This window comes from Apteryx mantelli, chromosome 10 (assembly GCF_036417845.1).
Source record: "Apteryx mantelli isolate bAptMan1 chromosome 10, bAptMan1.hap1, whole genome shotgun sequence".
NCBI classification, from domain to species: Eukaryota; Metazoa; Chordata; class Aves; order Apterygiformes; family Apterygidae; genus Apteryx; species Apteryx mantelli.
The window spans coordinates 9,792,545-9,812,235 of NC_089987.1; the positions used below are offsets into that span (position 1 = coordinate 9,792,545).

A 19,691-nucleotide genomic window follows, 5' to 3' on the forward strand; every position below is an offset into this window, starting at 1 on the left:
CACAGCTGGTTTTAGTAGACCTATGTCAGGCTGTGCCAGGAGATAGTCTAGTTTCTTTGTTAAGATGGTGCGTTAAACATCATTCAGGTATTGATTCAGTGCTAATGGCAAGAAAAATTTTCTATAAACTTAAATAGTGGGAGAAGGAAAGCATGTTAGTGAGGAGATGTGAATTAATGCAAATCTTACGGTTTCTAGGCACACTCCTCAAATTTTAGTACCTTTGAATTTACTTGTATCCACACTTACACTGAGATTTCTTGGAGCCTGTAATGCAGTACCTCTTTCTGATGTTTTTAGGCATGATGTTTCTGAGTAGATTAAATTTTCCTTGTGACTACACCACTTAAAGTAAAAATATGAACATATTTAGGGGGAATGATATGATAGTCATGCTTTTTAGAGAAATTTAGATTTATGTATGAAGAAATATTCAAGCAGTAAAACAGAAATAATCTTATAATTATTCATTTGAGCCTGGTTCAATTCTTAAAATTGAATCTGCTCTTCAGAATAGCAAGCTCTTTGTTGTGGGTCACTGGCAAAATTGGGTGAAAAAGTTTGATTTTATCAGTAACCTTCCTGAATTAAAAATGACATTTCCTAGCTGTACACCTCCTTCAAGAGCATTATCTGTATATAATGGCAGTTGTTTTAAATGGCTTAAGGCTATCACAACTAATTTAAATTCTTTGTTTTTCTGGTCATTTATATCTGGGTGAAACTGAATTGTGAAGCTTGCACATCACTTGTAGCTTAGTAAGAAAAATGTAAATAAAGAAAACAAAGCAGAATCCCACTTTTTGCTGCTTTGCTATTCTTTGAGAAAGTCGTGCCATCATTAAGTATGGTCTACTGGACAGGAGAGTAGGAATCCAGCTTATTCATTATATATCCCAGTATTAATCAGTAAGCTTGAAGAAGCTGCTGCTCCTTTGTGTTTCATTTGTTCATTGATAAACTAGGGATTATGATTTTGCTATAGCAGATGTGCAGTAGAAGGTTCAGCCTTAACTAATTAGGGTTAGATGCTTAAATGAGTTCACTGCTCACTGGCTCTTATTTTGTCCCTCTAACAAGAGCATTTTAGTGGTTCTCAGCACCCAGTAGCTTCCACTAACATCCATGGGAGAGTCTTTTGGGGGGTGATTGGCTGCTTCTGACATCTTCTTATAAAGTTTATAAGATCTGCAATGCTCTTCCAGATCTTTCCATAAAAGGTGCTGTAGCAATGTCATTATATCTCTCTCTCCAGAAACTAATACCACCATTGATGGCACCTTCTGGATGATCCCAATGGACAATTCTCTAATTGGTCACAACCAGGGGCATGACTAACTGCACAGTGGAAAAGCACTGCCAGTTTATTAGTAAGCTTGTACTGTAAGTGTTGTTTCTTGCAAGGGCTTATATCATTTTTAACCAGTTGTTAACGTTTTATACTTCACTGGGTAGTTACTAAGAAAATATACTTGATAAGCAGGAAGCTGTCAGTTGTGCAAATTTTACAGAGCCCTTCTCATTAAGAGACACATCTAAAGCCCATTGAAGTTAATAGAGGGCCCATTAGGTTTTCATCAGAGCTTAAAGCAAAAAAGACTTGGCTTTCAATAGAGGCAAATTAATTGGGGGAGGGAGGCGGATACACAGATACAAGGAGCCAGGCAACTTGTGGTGTTAACTCTGTTGAGGTTGTTTGCATTGCATGTGCTGAACTTAGTCCCTGAATTTTAAGTGGGGGAATGTTGCAGTGAGATGGAATGAGATATTTTGAGCTTTCTGCTACACAAGAGGATGCATTTGTTTAGTATGTTTGCCCTGGATTTTGCTGTGGCCGGTCTGTGCAGCATTGCTAATGAGGTGGTCTCAGGAGGGTTTCTCCATAATATGGAGGTTTTTCCAGAGATGCAGAACCAGTATATTGGCTCAGATATCTGTTACTGGCATCAGGGGAAATGACGGGGAAAAGCCAAGAAATTCAGGGAGACCAGACTGTCTCACCAATTCATTGATCTGTGGCTCCTATACAGTCCCCTTTGGGCCCAACTTTCAGCAGCTGACACAAGTAAAAGCAGCTGCCAATGTGCTGAGTCTTGTGCTGGGAGAGAGCAACCTCCAGTTTGCATGACTGGAAAATTTCAGTAAAAATAGATGATAGTTTCAGCATAAAATAACTAAAAAATAGATAGGAGTGAGTCAAAGACTGGTATTTCTAATGTGGAAATGCAGAGAATCCCCCTCCCCCTGCCTGAATTCTCTTGGACTGGATTCAAAAAGAGAGATTTGAAATTTGTATTTCAGAACAAACTGAAAACAGTTCAAAGTAGTATTAAAATTTAAGTCATTTTTTCAGTTTTATATTATGTTTATTATTTTTATCTAATTCATGAGTAACTGTGGTACATGGCAGTTATGTGTTAATACTGACATCTCAGAATATAGTAAGTTATAATAGAGAAGTCAAAAAAATCTGTTTTATTTTTTCGTTATTAAAGACGGAGATTACTTGGCACATGCTAAAAAATCTTTTCTTGTTTAGCTGATCTCCTATTCTATTTTTAAAAAAGTCAAGAGTTTATAATTTTATCAAGACCAGATAAAAGCTAGCTAATTAAAAAGACCAGCTGATTTCATCCTGCCAGAAACAGCTGGACATCACTTTTCTACAATATTGAAATCAGAAATACATTACACTTGAATATCCTGTAGATTAATATGCTATATACAGTGTGTTTACTCACTTCTTCCCTCTCAAGAGAAATGAAATTGAGATGCTGTATCAGATTAGCTTTATGATAAAAGTATATTTTTTTATAAACTGCACAGTTCTTCAGTATATATTCTCTCAGCATCCCCATCCGAGAGGTTAATTTAATGGAACCACTTGAATCATGAATATGGTCTTTCTGGGGGTGAGATAATTAAAGAGTTTGAAAACTAGGATTAATAAATCATTATAGCAAGTTCAGTTTCAATTAACATTATAAATGTTACTATTTTAGCAAGTAATTGGCATCTGATTAGCATGTTGCAGGGTATAGCTGTTTAGATACTAATCAGAGTTCTAAACCTTGCTTACAAAATTACTTAAAGACATGTACATATTTTTATTTTATTTACATGGTAACTAAGCTTATCTTTTACATGTGTTTGCTCCAGGCTACAGTTTGTAGCATATGCTGAGATTATTATTTATTAATTATAGTGAACATTGCCAATATGATTCAAAAGTCCATGGGGCAATACATCTGCCTTTCAGATACATATTGTCTAATCTTAACTATCAAGGAGGTTGTTCTTAGCTATGTATATGCTAGCTTACAAGAATACTTGTAGTTTTATATCTCAATCTGAGCACCGTAGCAGCTTTATTTCAGAAATGAATGAAACTAATTTGTTAGCAGCTTTATTTTGAAAAATGAATGAAACTAATTTGTAAAAAAAATACAACGATGAGTCTTTCTGATGAAAAAGGTAATAAAAGTGCAGTGCATGCAACTGTATTTTGTATTCAAATGCAGTTAGTTTGTACTTGAACAGTCTAAATTAAATACTATAAATTCTGCCCAAGAAATGTAAATACTATGAGTTAAATCCAGCTGTATAAAAATTCAAACTAAAAAGGAAAAGCTACCTTAAATTTAATCTTTTATATTTCCAGTCATTGGGCCTTCCTGCATATGATATGAAACACCTCACTTTGAAGACTGTTACAAAAACGTGTCAATAACTGAAGCAAAGAATGCTGTTTCATATTTCAGGTAGGAATCAGAAGGAGAAATCTTGATCTAAAAGAAAATGGGTGATTTTTCAGACTTGAGGACTAGTGAAAATATCAGCTCTCTTGTACTGTTGTTAGAAAGCTTGCACTCTTGAGACTTCCAGTCCAGCAAGCCGGGTGTGTTAGCAATGGCAAAGCATGCCTTGTGAAAGGCTCAGGGCCCTTATTTCCCACCAAAGTGAAAGGGCAAGGGTTCTGCTGAGTAAAGTCATCAGAAATGGTTATTAGGAGCTCCAGCTATTCCTAGGGAACATCAGCTGGCATTTAGGAAAAGGAGGTCATGTAGGCGTTTTAAATCAGACTGCTTTTATTTTATATCCTTTAATTTGACTATTCTCAGTCCTCACTGGTGTGAATGGTATCACACCAGTAGACTAAGCCGTGGCCTCCTTCGAGGATGATAAGGGGACTATTCATCTCTCTGCAAGAGTCACCTGCAGGAGATTCATTCAAAGTGCTCTGGCAGCCCTTTGAAGGAGCCGGAGATCTACATGCCGTGAAGGCAATGTGCACAAGGTCTTTGGGAGAAATTCCAAAGTGCATTTTGGATCTTGAGAGTCTCACCATGAATTTGACCTTTAATTCCTTATAAAATCAGTACTATTCAGATTATGATATGTGCAGGGAAATCTGGGAATTTTTCTCAGCTGTTCAGGAGTATGTAAATAGCCTGCCAGTGTGCTTTAAGACAAAACATTCACCCCCCTTAAGGAAACTAGAGCATACTGCAGGCTTATTCCTTAAATTGCAAACTCAAAGCCTGCTAGATGAGGATCATTACCTCCTCCCCCAGCAAAGAAAACCAATTTATCACATTTGAATGATTTACAGTGCAGTGCTTCCCACATGTCAGCTTTTATAAGCAACATTTTAAAGCAAAACAGAAGAGCGCAGTAGAACTTCAGTAGCTGAACAAATCTCTCGTCCTCATTCCTTTAGAAAGGATAAACAAAAAATGATTTCAAAATTTGGATGGTATGGGAAATGAGGATTAACCAGGCAGTAAGTGAATGCAAGCTACAGCCTGGAGCAAATTTGTAATTAGGTAAGTTACAAACACTTCAATAATGAGAAGTATAATAGAAATTCTGACAGGTCCTGTACTGTAGAGAGCTTGTGGGCACCACTGCAATAAATGAACAGAGATCTATTTGATTTTTTTTGTTAAAAGTGAGAAGCCCCAAGAGTTTTGTGTTACTTCATTTAGTGCCTGGTGAGGCTGTTTGTATGAGACCTTCCCCTACATTTTAAATCACTTATTGCTGCTTTGGCAATGTCTGTTAGATTCCATTAGATTCATTAGCTCTTCTAAAGAGCATTGCTCTGTGGAAATAGCTGAAACAGCTGCCCTGTGTAATTTTGTTATTGCTTTAATTTACTCAGAATTCTGTTTTAACACTCCAGCTGTCAAATATAAAGAGGAAAAACCAATCAATATAAAAGCACTTTCTACCTTACTATTCTTATGTGTATGGTTTGTGGGAAGAAGTGTTAAGAAAATGAGCAAATGAAGCTTTCTGTTGTTTTCTAAGAGATTTCTTGGAGTTGTTGGAGATAGCTCTTTTCAAAATGCTGTCTATGGAGGGCTTCTCTGTGGGGTGAGTTCATGTCCTCTGCCAAATGACTGCTCTCACACGGTGAAACATCTGTCATTCTCCAAGCAGAGCTGCAGTCTGTCCCGGACCGCTTGGTCTCTCCTAGATTTTGGCCAAACGGGGTCACAAGATCTAGACGTGTGCTGTGCTGGTATCCTTAAAGCTTTCTATGCAGGAACGGGGATAAGGTTTTACTGATTGCCTTGATGTGACAAAACAGCGCGACTCCAAAAATGACTCTGAAAATGGGTCAGTTCATTCTGTAAAGCTGCTTGAATTTGTTAACAAAACTCTTCATGTGCAAAAATGTGTATTCTTGCTGCTTACAAGAATAAAGGATCACTTACTTTTTATAGTCCCAACCAGACCATCTAGTCAGAAAGCTCAGGAAATCTCCTGTTGTTGTTGAATACTGATTAGAACTAAAAAACTGCAGTACAGGGTATACTGGAGGCAACTAGTCTGGCAATGATTCAGGTTGAGTATCTTTCACAGAAGCTATGTACTGAAAAACATCGAACTAAAACTTGAATCTGTGTTAGTGATAATTTACAAATACAGCTACAAAAGGGCTAAATCCATGATGTGATGGCTGATCTATTTTTTGGCAAAAAAAAGTTACTGATTAAAATACAGCAAACAGATCCAAAAACAAATGGCCACTTGGTGTATATGTGTATCTCAGAATTTCCAACCATTTCACTTTGGAAGGCCAGAAATGCATTTGTAGCATTATTCTGTTTCCTAAGGATTATGTCCAGGCTTTCAGGAATATGCAGGTTGGTTGCATGTCTCTATCTGTTTTGTAATCTTTTTCTTCTTTGAGTAACAATAGTGGCAATATCATATTATATGATAATATTTGGAAACATAAATAAAGCCTTATATAAGGTTTTGAAATGAGCTGCAGTGGAAGATAAGCACAAGTATTTCTAGATTAAATGGAACAAAGTGATAGAAATAAGCACGTCATGAATGATCACCTAAAGGTTTGTAACTCTCAAGACATATCAGGGAATCATTTGGTTCATATCAAAGTTATATTTGCCTTTATTTATTAAAGCCTGCACCTGTGTTTGTTTTGCATATTTCACAGTGGCATTTTGCCTGCCTCAGTGCTGGGAGGGATAATGAATGCGCGTGGTCAGATTCTCATCTCTTTTTCTTTGGTGTAGCACATCACAATCTGGTCTAATAACTACTACACTTTCTCTAGCCCCCAATTTTGTTTTAAATTGGTGTTTCTCTCTGAACATCTGCATGCAATGAATCATATTTCATTCAGCTCTTTTCTGCCAACCTTTGCATTTGCTTATAGATATGAGATTATTGATCAGAGCTTCTGAAGAACCATAGTATCTGGGAATACTATTTAGAAAGGCAACATGAGCGGGAAAGTACTTAATGATAAACTAATTTGAATGTTATATTAAAGTAAAATCCAAAACTTCTCCTAAAGCAAATTACTGAATTCAAAGCTATAGCTTAGTGTGGAAGCTATACCAAAGGCTGGGATTTGCACTGATGACTTCAGACTGTAATTCCAACTTACTTGACAGTAGTAAAGGAACAAAATGCAATTGATCTCTTAAATTCTCATGAAAATCAGGTAGACTTCATAAAGGGTTTGATAGTTTTGATGTTGTCCATGGCAAACTTCCCTTGACTTTTGTGAAAAGAGAATTTCCACTGCTTGCTTTCCAATAGGCGATTCTCAGGCTACAAGTGCTTTCTTGAACAGAATTATCACCTTAAGCACAACCAGCCAGTCAGTAAATGAAGAGTGAAAACTCCAGAATGCTAATCTAGAAAAGGTATCGGCAGTCTCCTTTAATAGCAGATATTGTTCTTCTCTAGAAAGACCGTTACCTCCATTAACTTGGTTTTCACCTACCAATTTTTCTACTTATATCTACAAAAATAGTTCATGGCCTTTTTGGAAACATTTGTGATCTTTCATCCCAAGGTCCATGGATTAACAATTCTGCTGTTGTGCTTCCATATGGGTAAATGCATATTCTCCAAATTACTAAGTTGACTTTAAAAGCTTGTTATGAGATAGTGGGTTTTTTCTTCTGATATTACAGTGATGCAATTTAGAGGATACATAGTCAGACCTTTTACTTCTCATTGTTAATAAGTCTTCAAATGTTAAACTTTATATTTCAACTGTCAGAGGTAAATGTTTATTTACATCTTCAATAGCTGTCATGTTAGTGTCACTCTTTTAGTCTTTTTTTTCCCTTAATTACCTTTCAACATATAGTCTTGAAGATTAAAGGCCAAATACCTTCTTTCAAAGGTCATGCTTAACTGGCGGTGATCTTCATTACAATTTTCTGAAAGTCAACTCACTTGTCTTAGTAGATGAATATGTTGTCATAGCATAAGTGTGCAATGCATCAATAACTAGCAGATTTTGTCATTTTCTGCTGTGCAAGTTTCTAGACATCATCTTTTAATATTACTACATAGTCAAAATAATCTACTTACTACCTAGTATGTTCAGAATTAAGTTTAGTGTATTTCTCATTTGAACAATCTAGAAATGAATATGAACTTTAATCGAGTACTTGCATGGATATAAAACTTTTTTTTCCATGGTCATTCGCTTTTAAACAGACTGAATCAGGGCTCTCAGCCTTTGGCTCCAGGGAAAACCTAGAATAAAATTCTCCTTTTTATTGGGGATATGATATTTTTCTCCATGCTGTATGTTTCTCTTCTATTTGCTAACAGCTAAATAAGCAGGCAATGGTGCAAAAGAAAAGCATGCCACTGAGAATTAACTGCATATGCTATAACGTTGTCCAGTCTTTTCCATTAGAGTAAGTGATTAGGCGACCAAGTAGTAACCTAAACACTAATTTAGCTGGTTTCCTCAGAATTGCTGTTGCTGATAGTCTCAATATTCTTTGAGGCATTAGTTAATCACATCCCTTGTTTGCAATAAACTCCTCCAAGATTGTCAAGAGAGAAATTGAGTATAGAAAGTTAAGATATTTAACACTGCAAGGGTTCACTGCTCTGAATGAATTGGGGAATTTGGAGGGAGTTAATTATCAATTTATACTTGCTGCAAACTCATCTGTTCCCAGTCCTTTGGGATTCATGAAGTGTTGATCATGGTTTCTTGTCACCACTAGGCCAACTGGGGAAAAAATAAAACCAAAGAGATCTATAGATGATGAATTCTGATTGGCATTTAGTATCTAGAGACTCATCCTGTATGAAAAGGAACTTATGGAGCAAAGGCAGATGTATAAAAATGCTATTATCATTACAACTGGTGATTTAAAAGTTATACTGCTTTCTTGGGAGGTCAGTATATGTATTGGGTAACAGTGATGAATATGTGTTTAATTGCATTTTTACTCAGAACAGTCCTCACCTCTCAGTAATAACCCATGCATAATTTGTTGAATTTTCATTGGTTATTCTTCATTAAGTTCAAATGACAAATTTATTGACCTTTTCGTCTAACTGATGTGTACCTGTCAGGCTATAAACTTCATTTCGTATAAAATGTTGCAATGGCATAATCAGAATTCAAGCTATCCATGCATTTGTAAACTATCATAAACTGATTAGGAAAGAGTACAACACATTTATATTTAACTGCACTTTGTTAATTTGAATTTCATTTTCAGAACCTTAATTCTTGCGTGGAAATATCTTGGGATGTCCTAATTGTAATTGCTGAATCTCAGTGGTCTGTGTAATTTATGAACATGTCCTGGCTTTTTCTTTGACTCTCTGTTTAGGAATCTCTACACATTTGGAAATATGACCACTTGAGAAGTGTCTTATCTTCAATTTATGATGGAATGGGCCTTATTAGCCTACCTTTTTTGTCTGTTTATTTGTTGGTAAGTAGGAGAAGATAGGTGCGTATTAGTCAAAGAAAAGGGAAACTTTGTGAAGACATGCATGAATATAAATATTTTAAAATATGCGAGGTCCAAATAAGTTTCACAGTGGTAGAGCAGTGCGTTTGGAAAGGAACAGGGCTCCAGAGCTCTTCAGAAACAGGTAGTACCATGGTACAGCTACACCTGCTGACAGGAGAATAGTTGTTTGTAGTCCACCTGATATGTAATAATCTGCAACTGATGTTTGGCTTGAAGGAGGAGGCATCACACCCCTTAGAAGCACCTCGTCGATGGTCAACAGTATTGGAATTACAGTGGCTTCTCAGACATGTTCAAATACCTGTAAATAATATTCTGGCAACTTGCTTTGAAAGATTTTGTTGTTCTAGGGTTCTGGGTGTTAGTATCTAAATCAAAGGCAGGCAATGCCGCTCACTTACTTATTAGGGGCATCTAAGAAATATATGGAGGAAGTTCAGAGTTGTGGATGCTATTTAGCATTTGCTTCCCGTTGATTGCCAGAATGTGAAAAACCAACCTATTGAAAGCACAATAAGAGCTCAATGAAAAGCACAAAATAATAATTTTGACAGTCATTTGGTCCTCACTTGTGCTGAATTCCGCTGTTATTACACATGCTGTACGAGCTTTCTGTGCTTTGGATTGTCTTCAGAAAACTTCATACTTTTTTTCCTGGCAGATGAATATTTTTGTATATTTCTCTTATAGCTGTTCTTAGTAGGAAGCAGATATATCAAAAATGGTGACAATATGATCATCATTGATAATGCATTTTCTGCCATGGATACCCAGCCCTGAAAAACTGTAACAATAATGCTACATGGCTGTATTAGCCATGGCAGTGAGTAAGGCCAGTGAATATGGGATATATTCCACTCCTGCCTCGCTGTCAAGTGCCATCATTGCTTTTATGCCTACTCTGTTTCTTTCAGATTTTTGTTACTGCTGTTCTGAATAACTACTGTCTCTTTTAACAACTTGAAACCAACAAACATTTTCATGTCAGTAGAATTCATCTCGGTTTGAAATTTTTTTTTTAACCTCCTATATTTGCACATTTCTTTGAAGGAATTTGGATATTGTATATAAAAGAGGAAGGCGGGACCTATTGCTTGTGTTAAGCCCTCTCAAAATTGAAAAGCACTGTGCTTTTATTGGAAAGATTGAGACAAATTTTGGAGAAAAGACCTGGTCTGGGAACTAATGAATGCTTCTCTCTAGTATATAAGTAAAAGTTGTGTGTAGAGCAATTTTGAGGAGGACTGTAATTATTTTGAATGTTGGTATTTTGGGTAAAAATACAGTCTGAAGAAAATAAACCTGAAACGAAAATACTTATCAGTTTGCATAACCTAAGTGATGCACAGAAGAAGATATGTATAGAAGCACATGGATAACTGCTTTATATTTTTTTATTCTGTCTTTTTTAATGGCCTCTCTCTTAAACAAATTAGTATTTGAAATATTTTAATGTGCATTTAATATCGTATATTCTAAGTATGCAGGATACTCAAATACTTCATTCATGTTTTATCATGTTTCTTAATGAGTTTGCAGTTTATCAAATGGCTATAGTTTGGCATAGAAAACACATCTTATGAAATATTTGATAGATGCAGGTGAAAAAAAGACAAATTATATTGGCACCTAAAGCCTTATAATATGCAGCTGTGAAGGAGAGTTAAAAGGTAGATATCAGCAACTTTTTGAACTCTACAAGAAAGATTCTAATTGTACCTGATTCATTATTCATCAAAGAATGAATCTGAAGAAAACCCTTAAAGGTGAGTGCAACTAGTCTATAAAATGTCTATAAAGCAGCCATTCTATACAGGATTGGTGGCTATTGGATGATCTTGCTATTACACACCTATATTTATTTATTTGTTTTTACTGTCGATCTTATTTTTCATAAGCAATATGCCATTTTTCAAAGAATTGTAACATTTTTTCGGGATGTTACGAGACACTTACATGGAGACTATTAAGATGAGCCTCAGAGCTGTTGAAAACCTAAGAAAAAGCTACTGGCATGGAATGCAGAGTAGTTAAATATTGCAGCTGCTGTTATTCCGACAGGAAGATGCCTGAATATAGATTTTTATCTCCAGATTATGGTACTTTGTGTTGTGTATGATGCCACTCAGGGCTGCAAAGGGGGATTGTTTGCTCCTTTAACAATGGGTCAAGACACAGATAAGAAGAACAATGAGGGAGTCCCATCTCATAAAACTTTCATTCACAAAGGCCTGACAGTTGATGATTTATCAAATTTTAGATCAGACGCTTTCATATTACTCTGTGACTGTCTTTTGTAAACCATGTGTCATGCCTCTGTTTAATCAGAGCTAATCTACAGTTTCATATGTCTTTCTGGTTGTATCTGATTTATTTTTTCTGTGTTATAGTTCAATAATTTTTCTGTAATTGCATCAGATGGGGAAAAGTATAGAAAGGGGAGATTTTATGCTAGCTAAGGCACAAATATCTATGACAGTTTGGAGTCAGGAGATCTAGAAAGATTATGGACAGATGAAAAGTGGGTGAGTAGGGGAAAAAAGGCTAATATGGAATTTATTATTGTTCATAGGGTCTGTTGTCTGCTCTGACCACATGCTATCCCAAAACTGAAAAGGTACCATCAGAGAGAAGAATTCAAGGTGCAACACCTTGATCTAGTTTTTTCAAAACCTGGTAGTTTAAATTGAGGATATTTGAGTTGATCCATCAGAGCAACCAAAGGAACCCACAAAGATCAAATTTTGAAATTCCAGGGATGTGTCAATATTGGACTTGTGGACATTGATGAGTATAGAATTTTGTTCTGGGATCTCCTCTAGCTTTAGGACACTGTCAGTCATGATCTACTCTTCAAATTTCACTGCTGGGTTCCAGCAACCTTCATGGATTATTTTTAAACAGTTTTTCTATTTAATTGGAAATCTCTGTGAAATGTAATCCATCAGTTTTCATGTGTTTTAAAATCATATACAAGTCAACTATATGGTCAATAATCTTTACTAATTTAGTAAATATTTGATTAGCTTAAAGCAGTTTGAAGGAAAAGGTAGTAATTTGTAAATGAGAACGGGCATATGGATTCTTTGGACACAATTCTGTTCTTAGCAGAAAATGCAGGGATCACAATCAACAGGGGAAGAGGGAAACTATGAAAGGTTGAGACCACACAAATCCAACAGGATGAATAGTAATAATAATGAAAAAAGTATTTCCAAATATGCTTAGTTTCATGGTTAAACTGGTATACACAGTACACAGAGCATTAACCACACAGTTTCTTTTCTTTGTATCATACAGAGCCATGAAAGTCAATTTAGTTTTTAAACTAGATCAATTTTCTTTCCTAAATGAGCTGAGGTAGGGTCACTCATCAGTAAACCTCTGTCAAACAATCTTTTTTCAGATTGTCCAGCTCTGCTCTTTAATGGCAGCACTTTGAATTAGACCTTAATGTTATGTCACTTTAAATTAGTGGCTTTAGTTCGAACATGGCCATAAAGAATATTATCCAGCCAGGGTAAACAGTTTTCTATCAAAACAAATCAGTCTACATTAGAAATAGCAATGTCACTGACACTTTTCTGTGCTCGGTTTGCGTTGTGATTTTGGCTGTATCTTTTTAAACTGAACAAAAGCAAATGTATGTCTTAGTGTGTTATAAAATTATTGGTGTATATTTAACATAATATATGCAGAAGTATAAAAACCATGTTGCCTCCAATTGCTTAGCATAGCGCTCTTTTTCTCGTTTATCTCACCACCTTGTAGTTCTCATAAACCAGACCTGTGCTCTGGCCCTGCAACCAGCAGGTGTTACAGTGCTGAGTTCAGTAACGCGGTACCTGGGGTAGCTCCTTCTTTTTAGCCCCGCTTCTGTTCAACCCGTCAAGTCACCCCTGTTCTGACGGGCAGCCAGTAGTGCTGCGCCAGATGTCCCTTGAGTCACCGAGGCTTTCTTAATGTCCTTGTTCAGTTGGAGGAAACCTGGTGACATCTTTCACTTGCCCAAATAATATCTCTGTTTATTTTCAGAGATGTGCTAAGATGAATGTGTTTGTACACCCATATTCAGATATTGATTTCTGTGCAAAATGTTTGTAATTTACTTATGGGAAAAATAATTTAAAGCAGTTTTCCTGAGGACAGTTAATTCTAAGGGATGAATTACTGGTTTTGGAATTCTGTATCTTTATGTAGTGAAATCCAACTGAGAATGGTAGTGGCTGAGTTATTTGCCAGATGGCAAAATTTCTCAGCCTACTCAAAGCTGATTGTTTATGTGCACTTCCTACTACATGCTGCAGGGAAAAAAATCTGTAGAACCTGCAGTTGGCAACTGGCAGTCAAGGAAAAAAATTAGCTGAATTGCTATTTGTCCTTCTTAATAGTCCCTACTAAAGTGAACTGAGACTTTCTGAACTGTCCATTACACAGATAAGGGTTGAAATCAATGGAAGTTAAATGAGCATCATTTTGGACTGAACATCTATTTCTTAATAAGGCAGAACTATATGAAATTGTGCTGGAATTAAAAATACATATAGGATGTGGTCCGTCCTATGGAAACAAAGTCAAAGTGAAAATCTAGTTCTAAACTGGATAATTAACAATTATGGTACTGCCTTGCAGACAAAGAATGAGCCAGCTGTTACAGCACTAGTCCAAAACTGCAATGGCTCAAATCACTCTGTGCTGACTTGCAAAGTGAACGAATCAGTGGCACAAGTTGCAGGGGAAAGAGGTGAACTTGTCAACTTTTAAGTGGAATTATTTTGAATATCTGTTTACTTTTGAGCCTGAAGCATGTAACAGAAGTTCAAGACAAAATGTATATGGAAGAAACAGTGAAGACAATGCTAAGCAGACATTGTGTCTGTGTTGGCTCCGGATCTGGGAGCATGGGGGCTGCAGCGCAGATGTTCCAGGGCTGTCGGTACAGAGAGCAGCTCACACGTGCAAGCAGGGCAGTTACAGCTGTAAGATACTGCATTCTGCTGAGAAACATACCAAAAGGCAATGCATATTAATTCAAACACATCTATACTTCTTCCTAGACCTAAGCAAGCTAAGAAAGACTGCACAGCTCTGTGCAGTGCCATGTGAACTTGCTGATTTTTTTTCTCCACTCACTCAGGGACATCTCCATCATGCTCCCTTCAGCCCTGGAGCTCCTTCTGCTCTGCTGGAACTCTTCTATAACCGAGTTACTCAAAGGATTCAAGGCAGGAATGGCTTTTATTTCCAAGACTACAATTTATTGTGGCCACATTCAGCAGCTGTAATATAAATAGGTCTGATGTCATTAAATGACTGGAATGCGTAAATACTTGAAGAATCTGATCTATATAAAGCTTCTAGTGTCAGCATGGTAAAGTCAGGGTCAAAATATTATTCATGGTTACATGGTTGAAATCCATAGTAACCTATTGATTAAACTATGATTACCCTGTGTAACTTAACAGAATTTGGACAAGTTGTTTGTGATGGGACCCTGAGTCAGCAAGAGCTTTGGGTTGGTTATGACTTGATCTTCTGCCACAGTGAGCTCTAAAGAAGACAAAAAGATCTCTTAATTCCCCCCCCCCAAAAAAAAGTTTAATTAGAATATATTAACTGAATTGAATAGAGAAAACCCTTTTTTTTAAAAAAAAAAGGGGGGGAAAACAGAACACAGACAAAGTCCTATAGGTCTAGCAGATCAGGACAGGGTGTGAAAACTGCAACTTTCTATGCTGCTGCAAACTTAGTAGTACCTATTCTTATAGATATCCAAGATCCACTTTTTTTCCATTTCTTTACCAAAACACTGAAGAAAAATGACATGCTACCTGATTTTAAGAGCACATTAATGTAGATCTCTTCACATCTGCATTGACAATCAGGTGAAAAGGAATAATATTATTTAGTGTTTCTTGGACAGTTTGGAAGAGAGATGTACCACAAAAGTCTGTAAGGCATTCCAGTGATGCAAGAAAGATACCACCTTACTGTCGCTGTTTCTAATTAACAACAACCTGACTGTCACTGTTTCTAATTAACAGAGGAAAATATAGCACAAAACAGTACAAATAGCAGATGGTTATAAAAAGGCATAAAGAAAACATGAGCAGCATGAGACCTGACTTTAAGTAATTCTAACTGTGCTAAAGATATTGGACAGTACTGCTTTTTCTCTTAGTAAGACTGAAGTGGCACATGATAAAGTGAGAAAGAGAGGAAGAAAACTTAGCAAATTTGTTTCACCAATGAACTTTGTGTGGGATATGTTAACATTTTGAAGATGAGAGGAATTATTTTATTAGAGATCTGAGAATGCTTAAGAGCATATTTTAGAGAAAAATATCTTGTAAGTTTAATATCTCACATTATCTTGAGTCTTCCCTTTATATTGGTGCTGTGCTTTGCTGTTCTGTGCTTAGAAGTAACACAATTGTCTTTCAAATGTTAGAAATTGATTAGTCTTTACTCCTTTATTTAATATGTTCTATGTGTAACACATATACTAGGAAAGGGGATGGTGAACTTGTACAAAAAATTACTTTACAACTTCTGTGACTTTTATAATTTTTGCATATATAAGCTCCAGATTCATACCTTCCAGACTACATAATGACACGGAAATTCAGACTTCCAGAATACAGTGGAAACAAGATGCCAACTTCTGACATCTTGTCCCCACTCTGTGATTGATTTGACCTACCAATAAATATCAGCATAAAATAAAATGGGGGTTCATAAGAACTGGTAATTGATGGAGTCATTTATGTTTGCAAAGTCCATTTTCTACAGCAAGGGTGATAAGCCTAGCCTGAATTCTGGCTGATCACCTGCTTTTTATAGGTCAGTCTACCAGCTGTTTTTTGTTGGTTTATATGAAGGCAGTCGGTGGTCTTGGTCCTGTTCTGTATCATACAAAACATCACCCTAGCACTCAAGATGAGCTTTCTGAAAATGAAAGGGTTAGCTGGGCACAGGGTTGGCCTTACACTCTTTTCAGAGGCTTTCACATGATTTCGTTGTGTGAGCTGTTGTGCCTGTGGTCACGTTTACTGCATCACTGCTGTACGTTTATTGTGCCTGAGCTCAGGCAAGAGGCTGCTCATCTATCTTTGCTCTATTGCATAGTTAGAGTTACTCTGTGGTAATTTGATGCAAAGGACTGAAAAGTAGCTCCTCATGCCTAAGTATTCAGGGATCGTATATAGAATTGTTAAATTTAACAGTTTGGATAAAATGTAAAAGATTCAAACTCTTCTGGAGACAAATTCTGAAGGAAAAATCAGAAATGCTTCATTTTTGTATTTTTTTATGAGAAGGAAACATTTAAGTAATCCTCGAACTGTACTGCCTTGTTTTAGTTTGTTTATTTCAATTACTTTTAAAGTGTTCGGCATTACACTGCCTATCTCTGTGGCCCTTTCCTAATGGGAGTAGTGGTTCTGATGCACCTAAGAATTAAGATCTAAGAAGATTCATGTTATACGATGGGAGATGCTGTCCCTCAAGGACAGCTGCTCATATAAGGTAAAGAGGAGTGAAGGTAGGCCTACAGTTCTGTATGGCAAGGCTTTGCATTTAGTGGTATTGTCCAAAAATAGTAAGAAATTAAGACAAATATTGCTTTTGCAGTATTTGTTGCATCAAAATATATTCTCTATGGAAGTGATGATGTTTGAATTCTTTTTGTCTTCTGTAGGCCATTCCACAGTCAAGAGATTTCAGATGAGATGATAGTTTCAGCTCTGCTTTTGTTCACAGGTTTTACTGAAGAAAGTCACAGCTAATTACATTTCTTAACAAAAAAAAGCAGAAGTCTTAATTTGAAAGCAGTCAAAAAAAAGGACTTGCTGATGCATTTAGTTGTTTATGGTAGAACTGATTTTTATAAGTTGGTTTCAAGGTGGAACTTTCCAATTGGGAATTCCTTGATGTGAAGGAGATACTAAAACCTCTTTCAGTTTCAGTGTTAGCTATCCACAGAAATAAAATGCCAGGAAAACATGAGGCCAACTATAATATTTAGTGTTTAACTTACTGTTTTTAATCTAAACTTCTTAAACTATTTAATTAATATTTGTTTTTTACATATCACAGCAGTTTATTGTTGGACATCTGTTCACTTTTCTCTCTCTCTCATTCTCTACACACACATACATGAGATTCTCAATCAAACTCCTTAACATGCTGATAAAAATTAATATACATTAAATGCAGTAATGTATATGTGAAAAGATACCAAATGTTCTCAAAGTGGTAGTTCTTCTTCTTCTACCAATTAAAAAGGTTTTGTCAGGAGAAGCCTGGTCAATAATAGATAAGTTATAAGATAAAGAGACTTCTTCAGGTGTGACATATTCATGTGGAAATACAGAGTAATTTCTGTAGTGTGTTATTGTAGAAATTTGGGTTTCCCAAATGTCAGAAAGGTTTTAAATAACTCATTTGAGTTATGCCAACACCACCATCTGTGAGAACAGAACAAACTTGTGTTCTTCTTGGTGTATCTTGTAATGGCTAATCTCCTCCTTTTAAAGTGTCAAAATATTCAGACAGCTGAGGAATCTAGGTTTGCTGAGCATTCCAGGGCTTTCACGATTTCATAGGGAAACATTACTGCGTTCTTATTGTCAGAAAAGGTCCATTCCTTTGCTTTCAGCTGAATATTCTTTGCTAGCGTAGATGGAGGAATAATTTTATGTTTTATTCATTTCAAAGGAAGCTGTGTTCTGTTTTGTACTTTCATGTCCTGGATACTTTGTAAGTCAAAGGAAAATAACCACCTACCTGTCTATTTCTGTGCCACTTCATAAGCATCAGTCTAAGCAAACCTATGTGAATTTTTTGTCTTTCTGCAGAGAGGATATGCAGGACAGTTCAATTGTAATTAAAAGCAAGAATGGTTGTTTTGAAGTGACTGTTGTCAGGCACAATAGAAGCTATCAGCAAGAGAACGTGGGTGATCCTGAAAGCAGTCCACCTGGCTGTGGTACGCTTCCCATATGGGATTATTACTTTGCATATGATTTCCATTCCAGCCACTCTACAAAGTATATGGAAATGTCAGTTGAAAGATGCAATGCTTACTGGAGTTAATAAGAGCAAATTACAGATTTATAAAAAGGCAATTAATTGTATATTAGAGTTGGAGAAAACTAATGAGAATGTCACAATTTGTGTAATGACATTAATAAGAATGTCTATAAGGCAAATAATAAAATACAAGTTCTTTGAATGCATGCATTCATGGACTTCCTTTATTTGTATCATCTGTTTTAAGCAGGAAAGAAAAAATTATTAGGATGTTATGCAACTTAAGGAGAAAGAAAAACAGCATAGTCAGGTAAGAGCTGATCTAACTACCTAGTGCCATCATCAGCACTTACAAAATGTAAAGCAAATCAGCTTTTTTAAATGATGAAAGCAGATTATGGGTGTGGGATTTGTAATTCTCAAGAGTGGACTGGCAAGCAACATCAAGCATGTAGTAGGACAAATTTATCAGCAATTTCTAGGTAGTATGTACCATCATTAATACAATTTAAAAATACATGTGAGGATCTGATAACAGGTGAAGAATGCATTTTTATTACCTCTCTACATGTAGGCAGTGCTTCCTGTTAAAATGAGAGTGACCCTAGAAAGGGCTACAGTTCCACTGTCTGCTTAATCCCCTATGTGGGCATACTTACAACACCGTATTTTCCATTCAGACTGCATTCACTGTTTCTCTATGAATCATGTTGTATCTAGAAAGCAATGCTAGAAGGTCACAGTTAAAGAAGTCATCCATTGCTAGTTATATTAATAGGATTATTATGTTAATAGGATTGTTACTTGGTGACCTTAAAAGGTTGTGCAAAAATTATATAATGATTCTTATTTTTAGGAGATAAGTTGGAGTCTTTTTGGAGACAATTTGAAGAGAGCTGATTTTGAAGAGAGGAGTGTGCATCATATTGTGAGGTAATATTCAAAATATTTTCTAAACAAACTCATTATTGGTAATATATTAACTTTATTGTAGATTGGGTCTCAATCAGGTTTTTTTCCCATTTGCCGTATGTAGTAAATTGATGTCTGGTGACATCTTCCTTACAGTGTAGAAAATTGTCAAAACTGTTGAAGTTAATGCTGGCTATCAGGCACACCCACTGCCTTGATCCCTTTTCTACATCCTCTGAATGTAGAGAAGTTTGCTGGTTGTACCCCTGCGCACTGATCTGCCTTTCTCTCCAAATACTGCAGTGCTGGCCCCATGAAGAGTGCACTTGTTTTATGTGCAATATGTTGAGTAGGTGTTTTGCTGAAGTACCAGCACATTAAACAGTCAGCACAGTCCCATTTAAAATAATTAGGATTAATTTTCTCTAGCTCTCATGAAAACAAAAAGAAAATTATTTG

At 36.2% G+C, this 19,691-nt stretch overlaps 1 long non-coding RNA gene across 1 annotated transcript; it reads left to right on the forward strand.

Moving 5' to 3' along the window:
- The first annotated feature begins 1,271 nt into the window (after window positions 1-1,271).
- On the forward strand, window positions 1,272-19,248 carry LOC106483369 (uncharacterized). The gene is made up of 4 exons (XR_001292366.2): window positions 1,272-1,383; window positions 3,662-3,761; window positions 18,146-18,276; window positions 19,177-19,248. It is a non-coding gene; the product is annotated as an uncharacterized lncRNA (long non-coding RNA).
- Window positions 19,249-19,691: the final 443 nt, after the last annotated feature.